We start from the raw sequence: 12500 nt of genomic DNA, 5'->3' as shown, positions 1-12500 counted from the left end.
GCAAAGGGAGGATTAGGGTTGAAAGAGACCCGGCTCTTTGTGGGCGCCTCAACGAGGAAGTAGGGCACCTTGGTGGTGTGACCGAACCTCGGGATAAATTTTGTGTCTCTTGTGTTCTTGCTCATTGTGTTTGTTTGTGTTCTTCGTTCTCTCACCATTCCGTGAAAGATTTATTTATATCTTTTTAGTGTGTGGATTTTGAGAAGTGCCCTTCTCAGATCTACTACTTTGAACCCTGTGGATCATTTAGAACATCTCATTTCCAAAGTTAACTGGGTGAATTTCGAGATCAATTTAGTTTTACCCAGTTTGCTTCTAGTTTTTGTTGAAAAAGTTTTAACTTGCCTATTCACCCCCCTCTAGGCAACTTTCAATTGGTATCAGAGCCTAATCCTCGTTCTAACGCTTAACCGCGTGAGGAAAGATCATGTCGGGGGGACTAAGAAACGAAAGTGCTTCTAAGCTTGAAAAAGTTGAGGTTGCCTCGACTTCATCTTTTGGTGCAGATGTTGATCCTAGGGCAATAGACCTTGCCATGAGAATCGCCGAAATGATGTTCCTCAAAATGAAGGAAGATGAGGCGAAGAACATTATTGAAGAAGAAGAAAATGATCGATGGAGACCAAACGACGAATCCACCTCTTCACAAGGTTCGTCTTTCAAATCCACTTCTCATATGTGCTTTGTTGCTAATGAGAGTGACAGTGAAAGCGAAAGTGAGGATGAGGAGGAGCATGAAAGTGATAGTGAAGATGAGGATGATCTTCAAAAATTCTTCGCTCAGCTAAGTAAGAAGAACCGGATGAGCTTGCTCAAACTCATGAAAAGAGCGGAAGAACAAAAGGAAATGCTTCATAAGCAAGAAGATATCCTCATCGAAAAAATCAAAGACTTGGAGAAGTTGACCAAAGAGCATGAGAAGCTAAAGTGCTCTCATGATGATTTGGTCCAAAGGTATGAAGACATTTCAATTGAGCAAATTAAAGCTATTAATCATTCATCATATATTGCTCAATTAGAAAATAAAAATGATATGCTCAAGAACACTGTAGAAAAGCTAAACATTGAAAATCTAGCTTTGCAAGAAAAACATGGTATGCTTGTATGCTCTCATAATAAATTTATGGATTCGCATATCATGTTAGAAATGGCTCATGAGGTTGTGTTAACTAATTTGAAATCATACCAACCTCACATGTGCACATGTGTTGAAATTGAAACTATATTACCATGTGCTAACAATTGTTGTTATCAAGCAAGCCAATCTTCCATTGAGCTAGAAATTTCAGGAATTAGTGATATTTCTATCACACAAGAAAATAAAGAGCTCAAGGAAGAAGTTGGAAGGCTAAGAAGGAGCTTAACTCTTTTGAAGGGAAAGTGGCATGCTCAACCTTCTCACGATAATCGTGATAACATGGTGAAGAAGCTTGAGAAGGGGACAACCGTAGCATGCACAAACCCGCTTCAAAATAATGCTAAGTTCCCTAAGAAAGGCATGAGCAAACATCAAGAGAAGAAAGCCAAAGCTCATGACAAGTGCCTCAACCATGCCTCCACATGCTCCACACAAGGTAACAAACAAGCCACTCTTCCAAATAAGAGAAGATGCACTAGAAAGTGTTATCAATGTCATGAGAAGGGACATGAGATTAAGTCATGTCCTTACATAAAAGATAGTGGTTTAACTTTGGAAAGAAAGAGGCTCACTAACCATGTAGCAAACAAGAAGCAAGGCAAGAAGGAGTCTTGCAAAATTAAAAATCATATTTGCTACACTTGCCGAAGAAAGGGACACCTTTGCAAGGATTGTCCCATGAGTAAGTATCCTAAGTCTACCATGTCAATTCATTCATATTCTCTTAGGAGACCCAAAAATGACACTTGTGCTAGAAAGGTAATTAGTTCACCTAAAACTAGCACAAAGGCCATTTGGGTGCCTAAGTACTTATTAGCTAACCTTGGTGGACCCATCCAAAAATGGGTACCAAAATGTACTTAATAAGTTTTGTAGGTACCTAGAGATGATATGAAGCTTTGGGGTGCTTGAGCAGTTTAACTCAATTCTTATCTCAAGCTATCAATCTTACATTGTCTCCTTTAAGATTGACCCAAAGATGAATTGAATTGTTATATCACTAACTTCATATTCATCTCTAGCAAGAACTTGTGTTGTAGGGAATAAGGATTAACCTTTGTGGGAATCAAGCAAAAGGCCTATAACCAAGTGATATCCAAAGGATGGTAACAATTAATTTTTAAGTGCACATTGCTTTTAATTGGTATATTCCTTTGTCTTTTGTAGCCACATAGGAAAAATGAAGCACTTGAGAATGAACTTAAAAGATTTTACCTTGCCTTGGAAAAGATCCAATTATATGGTAGATTGCAAGTTTATATGTTTATATCGTGACAATCTACATGCTTTAAATTGGTTGTATGTGTTTTGTGGCATATTTCAAATTGATTATGGTATTATTGCCATGACCTAGACATAAAGAGGATTATCTCATGTTCTTAAATGAATAGAGTGCGAAGTAAGAAATTCAAATTCTTAAAGCACTTACCAAAAGGGAAATTCTCTATATGACTAGAGTTGTGAGACTAATGTTTTTATCTAAGTGATTTATGTAGTTTCACAACATGAGAATGTGTTTCCCAAATGGAGTGTGCCATTCAACATTCAAAGAAGATTGAACCAATACTATGTGAAGTATTCATTCTTGTTTAAATTGGTTTTGAGTCTTCTACATTAATCACTCACCATGCTATGAATTAAACTTGCCATGTAAAACTTAATTAAATAATCACACTACTTTCATCTTTTTTACAATTGATGTTATGCATGATGCTTGTAAGGGTAATTTAGTTCATATCATGAGGTTTCCTTGTTTTAGTAACCTTCCTGTCATTCATATACTAGAGGTTGCTAAATAGGAAACTATTGCTTGTGTTACTAATACAATCTCTTTTAAGATATTTCGTGGAAATTCATAAGTAGATATTGTGCTCTTTCAATTGATAAAATCACAAGCTTTAAAGGTTAATCTTCACCTAAAAGAAAGATTAGGAATGCTCAAGGCAAAGGTATGGAACAAATTGCTTCAATTGGTAGTTGATCAATAGTAGTTCCTTCCAAGTGGCATTCTTTCAATTGGTAATAATTTATTTGATGGAAAGAAATGTCAATATGAAGGTTAAATTCCTTTTGGCTTAAATTTGTAAATTGGTGCATATTATTAATTCACTCATCCATGTGCATTAATTTAAAAGGAATTTAATTTATGCCTTTATGCCTCATAAATGATGATTTATTTGACATTCATATATAAATATCATCATTCATTAAATACTTCATTATACTACTAATACCTCTTTTCAAAGTGCTTTTTTTACTAGTTTTAAAAGGAAAAGAGATAACAAGCTAAAGAAGGAAGTCTCCACAATTGAAGAAAAGAAGAATACTTAGATGACACCATATCATATAGTAAGATCTTTCAATTGATATAACAAATGGTACATTCTATATGGTGGTAAGTATTCTTAGGCATAAGTTAATTCATTGAAATTTTTCATGCCTTGACCAATATATGTAATGTACTCCTCTTGAGAATCTTCATTGAATTGAAAGTGCATTTGATAAGTCATTCAAATACTTGATGCACATATCTAGTGGGAGCACATTATATATATCTTGTGTCGTAGAGAATAAGTTTCCCTTGAGTAAGCTATACTAAGACAATCCAAAATGGTAAATTTGTATCTCATTCATATGGATTGTAATCTTTGTTTTCTAAATAGCTACTCTTGATGCAGTTTAAAATTCCCTTATCGTTAATTCTAAAAGTGCATAAGAATCTTTTTGTTGATATTCATCACATACATATGCACTAACATGGATATGATTTTTAAACTGTAAAAGGTACAATTAGTGATCCATACTCTCTAAAATTTGGAAACCCATATTTTCATATCTTAGAAATCTACTTAAATCGGTATCCATATGCTTCACATTGAATTGGATCACTAAGTTGTAAATTCCATGCATAACTTGTCTTCATGTTATGAATGCTTGTGCGACTAACCTTGATAAGCTAGGTGCACCCAAGGTCAAGCTAGGTTCATCATCGAGAAGGCAACACAACGATGTATCAAGAAAAAGGAGAAAAGGCTCCTATTCTTAACTCTTGCTTTTATCTGTGCGATTAAATATTGACTTGAAACCATGTAAGATGGTTGTCAAGTATATGTGGGTGCCTACACAAAGAGAAAGGCCACAATAAGGATTGTGTGGGTACTCAAGGCTCTTACTACTAATCTCAAAGGACCCAATTCAAATTGGGTACCAAAATATGAAGCTTAAACTTGTTTTGCAGGATCACTCCTTCAATGGATCAAGTTGGGTGTTCGGTAATGAATGTATAAATCATATTTGGAGATAGTAGCAACGGTGGTAACAACTGAATCTCAAGTGCATATTTTTTTAAAATCTTATCTCCTTTGTGACTTGTGTAGCCACTAAGGAAGAAGAAGCACCTGAGGACATACATCAGTTGTTGATTATGAAATAAAGGTCCAATTGGAAGAAAAATGAATCTTATCGTATGATCAATAATTCAAAACTATGTGATGTATTGTCTCTCTCTAATTAATTTGGATTTGATTCTTCCATATTAGACACTCACCATAATATGGCTTAAATTAGACCTTTGGACTTCATTGAATAAACATGCATATCTAAATCTATGTCATTCAATAATGTATTGTGTATAAGGGATTAAGGGAAATTTAGTCCATATTATGAGGTTTCTTTATTTTTAGCAACTCGTTTGCCTTTCACATATAAAGGGTTGCTAAATAAGAAACTAGTGCTTGTGCTACTAATGCCATCTCTTGTGTTGAGTTTATCCATAGAAAATCTATGTTAAGAGATGGTGCTTGTTTTAAATTGGATAAATCACAAGCTTAAAGGATATTATTCAACTAAAGTAAGATGAAGTTGATAAGAGGCCAAGGTATGAAAACTTCCTCTCCTTCAGTTGTTTTTAGTATTTTATCCTTAGTGGGATGTACCATAGTATAGGTTAAATTCCCCGCAATATAAAATGTTCAATAGTGCATATAACTTTGACGTTAACTATATGTGTGCACTAATTTAAAGGAATTTAGTCTATCCTTTTGGGTTTCAATAATGATGATTCATTTTCCATCCACATATAAGGATCATCATTTGTGAAACCCTCTCTTGTGTTTTTAATGCTCTCTTTTCTAAGTGTTACAACGAGGTCCTTCCAAGAGCTTTCAAGATGGATTCAAAATCTACGGATATAAGAGTCTTGGTTGTTTCAATCATTGAGTTTCAATTGATCTCATATCAAATATGATCGAATCAAGAAAAGATGAAAGAAGTTCAAGATCACTTGGTTGGATGAAATCGTAAAGAGAAAAGAGATCACAGTGATTCAATAAGGGAGTTACATTTTTTTGTCAACCAAATAATGAAGATGCAGTGACATATTTATATGATATTCTTCATTATGAGGTTTGAGACTCATATTAGCATGCTCTACCCTTCAAGATTTCAATTGATATACTTTTAGTTCTTAAACTTTTAATTGGTATAATTTTCATCATCTATGTAAAGCATGTTATGTTAAACTAAGATATAGTGCAAACATCTCCTTTAACCTCGTATTGTTGATGTGCATAAGTGTACTTTGTGTACTCTTGCATGCACAAATTGATGGAGAGTTTAGCCTATATCTTGTGAGACTAATGATTTCTTTCAAGTTCATGTTGTGTAGTCTCACACCTTGGAGAACATCAAATGAGGATGAGTGGTTCCAAGGAAATGATCAAATATTTACCACATATCACCCCATGGATTAGTTCTATTGGGGAACGATATGTGTTCTCTAGCATAAATTCAATTGTTTCAAATATATTATGCCTTGACCAAGATATATGATGAACTCCTCTAAGAATCTTAATTGAATCAATTGCATGTTACAAGTAATTCAAGTACTTGATGCATACATTTAGGGGGAGCTCATTCTATATCTTGTGTCCTTAAAGACTAACATTTTCTTTTAGTGAATTTGTGTAGTTCTTTGAAGAGAATGAGTTTCTCTTGATCGTTTAAAGAGGATAAGTTTCTCTTTGAAATGTCAAGCCTATCAAAAGCTAAGATAGAAATTCATGATTATAATGAAGACCATATGGCATGGAACAAAGGTGTGTCACTCCATGAACTATTGTATTACATTTGTGTATCTAGGCTTTTACAAGTTAGTGTATGCATGTATATGCAATATCTTAAGTCACATCATAAGGTTGCACTTGAATCTTGGCTTAAAAATATTGCATATCATGTCTATTAGTATACCGTTTGATTATGAGTAATTCCTTAAATTGGTGCAATTTCATATTTTCATACTTTATTTGTACCAAGGTTCAAATTGTAGAACTTAATCCCCTGACCTCACAAGTCCAAGTGCATAAGCTTTATATGTGGAAGGCAAGTGTGTCACTTGTATGCATACATTTAGGGGGAGAATGGTCTATAATTTGAATCTTTGAGACTAACTTCATTTTCAAGTCTATTATGTGTGTAGTCTCAAATTAGAAATGAACCTTCGGGCAAAGACAATCGCTTCCACTGCAAATTTGATGGGTATCAAAGATTCTTTGCTCCAATAAATGTATCTTCTATACATTTCATAAGAGAATGAGTTTCTCTTGTATATGCTACTCCAACGTCATCTAAAATTGGTAAATATGTATCACATCCTTTTGGATTGCAAATATCTGAAGTAGCATAGCTTATAAATTCTCCTGTCTAGCACTTAATTGATTAAATAGTGTGCATTTTTCCTATGTTACATGATTATGTTCAATTGATACTCCTTGTATGCCAATGGTACTTTAAGTTGCAAATAAGTACTCTCAACAGGTATCAATTGAATTCATATATATGTGTGCACTAAAACTTGAGGAGAACTTAGTGTAATATGCAATTAGTGATCTGATTATCTCTCAAATTGTATCAATTGGTGGTTTTTAATTGATATTTTTTGAACATGATCACTAGTTGTATAATCCATACTTGTGCAATTTTCATGTTGTCTCTTGTTATGATAAGAAAATGCTAGATGACATCTAGACTCCAGGTATCAAGATTTATCTTTCAATTAGTATGACAATATTCAGCTGATATCTTGGACCTATGTCACAATTATGCCAACAAGAGATTGCAAAATGAACTTTAAATACAACACAAGTGTGGAACACCCCTTTGAAAAGGTAAAACGCAAAGGTACATCACTTATGGCACTTCTCCATTACCTTTGTGCCATATAAGGACCCTTTTCATGATAGTGTGTTCAAATCTTGATTAATCATAATTTCTACCCTTTATATTCTTTATATCTTTTTTTGGAGATTTATGACAAAGGGGGAGAAATTTTGCACTAAAGCTTACCTTTAGTCTTATGTAACTAAGTGTTAGAAGACTTTAAAAAGGGGAGAAATAATTAAAAAAAGGGGAAGTCATAAGAAAAACATAAGATGTAGAAAGTTGATGAGTGCATACTATGTCATGAGCATCACGTTTATTTTATGACGCACTGCATCCTATGAATAGTATGATATAAGTTGTCTCCATACTTTGACCCAAATATGTGCTTTTGGCATTTGAGTACAAAATTGGTATTTTCTGAAATGCACATATTTAGGGGGAGGAAACTATATCATAGGATTCAAAATCTTATTTATCAAATCTTATGTAAGCTTTAAATGTGTTGTCATCAATCACCAAAAAGGGGGAGATTGAAAGTGCATTCATCCCTTTTGTGAGTTTTGGTGATTTGGATAACAACACATTTAAAGGTCTAACAAATTTGCTAAGTGTTGAACAGGGAATTCAGTATGATGAACATACTTGAATAGTGTATAATGATCAGTGAACAAAGTTCAACACAAGGTCAAATAACCAGTGAGACAATGCAAATGGATATAATATGGTCTCTATATTGGTTTGAATATATGGACAAGTCCTGAGAAATCACTATGCATAAATATGATCATAATAGAGGTTGAAGTGATTAAGAGGATTGGTCAAGCCAAAGTGAACAAGATATGAGGAATCGTGAATTGGCTTGACCATATTACTATTAGTCCATATATGAATATATGAGAATCAAACTAGAGCTTGATTGATCTTAGCAGTTATATCTAGATGACATTCAAGCAAGGTTCACAATATTGAAGAAATAATTCTCTCAATGGATGCTCAATAGGATGTGACTCAAGAATGGCTTGATAGGGTGAAGATAGCAAGGAAAGGGCTTCGAGGAACTAAGCGAAGGTGAAGGCCAAGCGACGGCTTGTAGACCGAGGTACCATGGCTAAGGTGAAGAAGAGAGTACTTGCACTAAGTCGATGAACTAATCAGCTATGAAGAGTTACAACATGTTGATGCATCAGTAAGGTGACTTGAAGCCATGATTTGAACTCATATATGGTGAAATGGCACAAGTCACAGGCTCGATTTGTGTTTGCTTCAAAAGGTGAGACAAAGATGTTTGTGATCCTTATGAAGCAACATCATGGAGAAATCACACTTGAGACACCAATGACTCAAGGAGTTTACTTAATTATATTTTATTTAACTTGAGTATAGGAATCGTCGTACTATCAAGGGGGATCCAAAAAGAAGGTTGGTGTTGGTACTAAAGCTCAAAATCCTTGATCTAAAACTTCCATTTTACCCTTGTTAATCCTTAGTGAAAGTATGTAGTACAACCTTTTAAAGTCTATCTTGGTCAAAATTGATTTTTGGAAAAACAGGTTCAACCGGTTTTTGCACTGTTCACCTTTTTTCAAAATACTGGTTCAGCCGGACACTCAACCGGTTTTTGTCTGGTGGAAACAGGTTCAACCGGTTTTAAAACAGGTTCAACCGGTTTTTGCACTGTTCACGTTTTTCTGCCAGTCTGCTGTGTCAGCCAAAAAGCTGTGCGCAGCTTTTTGAAAACCGGTTCAACCGGTTTTGGGACCGGTTCAACCGGTTTTTGGGCACAAAAGTCAAAAACGGCTAGTTTTGGAGCCCCACCTATATATACTCACTCCCACCTCTCTTCCCCACGGAAGAGCACGCACAAAACTCCATTTCTAACCTGAGAAACACCTCCCACTCTCTCTCACACACCTCTTGCCTCTCCCATTTCAAATCTTTGGAGAGAAATCATTGAGTGAGTTTGAAAGCTGCAGTTTTTGTGCTTCATCTCCAAATCTCTCTTGCTCTTCTTGATTCGAGCTTTGGTACTACATCGAGTTCTTTGTGGATTCATTACTCTTGGAGCTTCTAGCTCCTAGACGACTAGGTGTCTCTTGTGAGTCTCCAAATCTTGTGGAAGACCATAAGAAAGTTTGTATTACCCGCTCGTTTGAGCAAAGATTATTGTGTGGGCTTTACCTTTGTGGTCGGCAAAGGGAGGATTAGGGTTGAAAGAGACCCGACTCTTTGTGGGCGCCTCAACGAGGAAGTAGGGCACCTTGGTGGTGTGACCGAACCTCGGGATAAATTTTGTGTCTCTTGTGTTCTTGCTCATTGTGTTTGTTTGTGTTCTTCGTTCTCTCACCATTCCGTGAAAGATTTATTTATATCTTTTTAGTGTGTGGATTTTGAGAAGTGCCCTTCTCAGATCTACTACTTTGAACCCTGTGGATCATTTAGAACATCTCATTTCCAAAGTTAACTGGGTGAATTTCGAGATCAATTTAGTTTTACCCAGTTTGCTTCTAGTTTTTGTTGAAAAAGTTTTAACTTGCCTATTCACCCCCCCTCTAGGCAACTTTCATGTCGATAATCCAACTTGAGCCCCCGGATGCATAAACCTACAAAACAAGTTTAGTTCTTGACTTTAGGTACCCAAATGGTTTTGGGTCCTTTGGCATTAGACACAAGAACTTTGGGTACCCAAACACAAGTCTTTGACCCCTTGTGCTTGCCCCCAACATACTTGGCAACTACCTTGCCGGATTTGTTAGTTAAAACATAGGATGCATCAAAAGTTTTAAATGAAATGTTATGATCATTTGATGCACTAGGAGTTTTCTTCTTAGGCAACTTAGCACTGGTTGGTTGCCTAGAACTAGATGTCTCACCCTTATACATAAAAGCATGGTTAGGGCCAGAGTGAGACTTCCTAGAGTGAATTCTCCTAATTTTGCTCTCAGGATAACCGGCAGGGTACAAAATGTAACCCTCGTTATCTTGAGGCATGGGAGCCTTGCCCTTAACAAAATTAGACAATTTCTTAGGAGGGGCATTAAGTTTGACATTGTCCCCCTTTTGGAAGCCAATGTCATCCTTAATGCCACCAGGGCGTCTCCCACTATAAAGCATACTACGAGCAAATTTAAAATTTTCATTTTCAAGTTCATGCTCGGCAATTTTAGCATCTAACTTTGCTATATGATCATTTTGTTGTTTAATTAAAGCCATGTGATCATGAATAGCATTAATATCAACATCTCTACATCTAGTACAAATAGAAGTGTGCTCAACGGTAGATGTAGAGGGTTTGCAAGATTTCAATTCTACAACCTTAGCATGCAATATATCATTTTTAGTACTAAGGTCGGAAATTGTAACATTGCAAACATCTAGTTCTTTAGCCTTAGCAAGCAACTTTTCATTTTCAATCCTAAGGCTAGCAAGAGACATATTCAATTCTTCAATCTTAGCAAGCAAATCATCATTATCATTTCTAAGATTGGGAATTGAAATATTACAAGCAATAGAATCAACCTTAGCTAACAAATTAGAATTCTCATTTCTAAGGTTGTCTATAGTCTCATGGCAAGTGCTTAGCTCACTAGATAATTTTTCACATTTTTTAACTTCTAGAGCATAAGCATTTTTAACTTTAACATGCTTTTTTGTTTTCCTTGATTAGGAAGTCCTCTTGGGAGTCCAAGAGATCATCCTTCTCATGGATGGCACTAATTAATTCATTTAATTTCTCTTTTTGTTGCATGTTTAAGTTGGCAAAAAGAGTACGCAAATTATCTTCCTCATCACTAGTATTATCATCGCTAGAGGATTCATATCTAGTGGAGGATTTAGATTTAACCTTTTTCTTTTTGCCGTCCTTTGCCATGAGGCACTTGTGGCCGATGTTGGGGAAGAGAAGTCCCTTGGTGACGGCGATGTTGGCGGCGTCCTCATCGTCGGAGGAGTCGCTAGAGCTTTTGTCGGAGTCCCACTCGCGACAAACATGGGCATCGCCGCCCTTCTTCTTGTAGTATCTCTTCTTCTCCTTTCTTCTTCCCTTCTTGTCGTCGCCCCTGTCACTGTCACTAGATATGGAACATTTTGCAATAAAATGACCGGGCTTACCACATTTGTAGCACACTTTCTTGGAGCGGGGTTTGTAGTCCTTCCCCCTCCTTTGTTTGAGGATTTGGCGGAAGCTCTTGATGACGAGCGCCATTTCCTCGTTGTCGAGCTTGGAGGCGTCGATGGGTGTTCTACTCGGTGTAGACTCCTCCTTCTTCTCCTCTGTCGCCTTGAATGCGACTGGTTGTGCTTCGGATGTGGAGGAACCGTTAAGCTCGTTGATCTTTCGTGAGCCCTTGATCATAAATTCAAAGCTCACAAAATTCCCGATTACTTCCTCGGGAGTCATTAGTGTATATCTTGGATTACCATGAATTAATTGTACTTGAGTAGGGTTAAGGAAAATAAGAGATCTTAGAATAACCTTAACCACCTCGTGGTCATCCCAATTTTTGCTCCCGAGGTTGCGCACTTGATTCACCAAGGTCTTGAGCCGGTTGTACATATCTTGTGGCTCCTCCCCTTGGCGAAGACGGAAGCGACCGAGCTCCCCCTCGATCGTTTCCCGCTTGGTGATCTTGGTGAGTTCATCACCCTCGTGCGCGGTCTTGAGCACGTCCCAAACTTCCTTGGCGCTTTTTAATCCTTGAACCTTGTTGTACTCCTCCCTACTTAGAGAGGCGAGAAGTATGGTCGTGGCTTGGGAGTTGAAGTGCTCGATTTGGGCCACCTCGTCCTCATCATAATCCTCATCCCCTACGGATGGTACCTGTGCTCCAAACTCAACAACATTCCATATACTTTTGTGGAGTGAGGTTAGATGAAATTTCATTAAATCACTCCACCTAGCATAATCTTCACCGTCAAAGGTTGGCGGTTTGCCTAATGGAACGGAAAGTAATGGAGTATGTCTAGAAGTACGAGGATAATGTAAGGGAATCTTACTAAACTTCTTGCGCTCATGGCGCTTAGAAGTTATGGAGGGTGCGTCGGAGCCGGAGGTAGAAGGTGATGAAGTGTCGGTCTCGTAGTAGACCACCTTCCTCATCTTCTTTATTTTGTCGCCACTCCGATGCGACTTGTGGGAGGAGGCTTTCTTCTCCTTCCCTTTCTTTTTGTTGCGGGACTCTTCCGATGAAGCCTTCCCGTGGCTTGT

The sequence above is a fragment of the Zea mays genome, chromosome 1, assembly GCF_902167145.1.
Source record: "Zea mays cultivar B73 chromosome 1, Zm-B73-REFERENCE-NAM-5.0, whole genome shotgun sequence".
NCBI classification, from domain to species: Eukaryota; Viridiplantae; Streptophyta; class Magnoliopsida; order Poales; family Poaceae; genus Zea; species Zea mays.
This window is presented reverse-complemented; position numbering follows the sequence as displayed.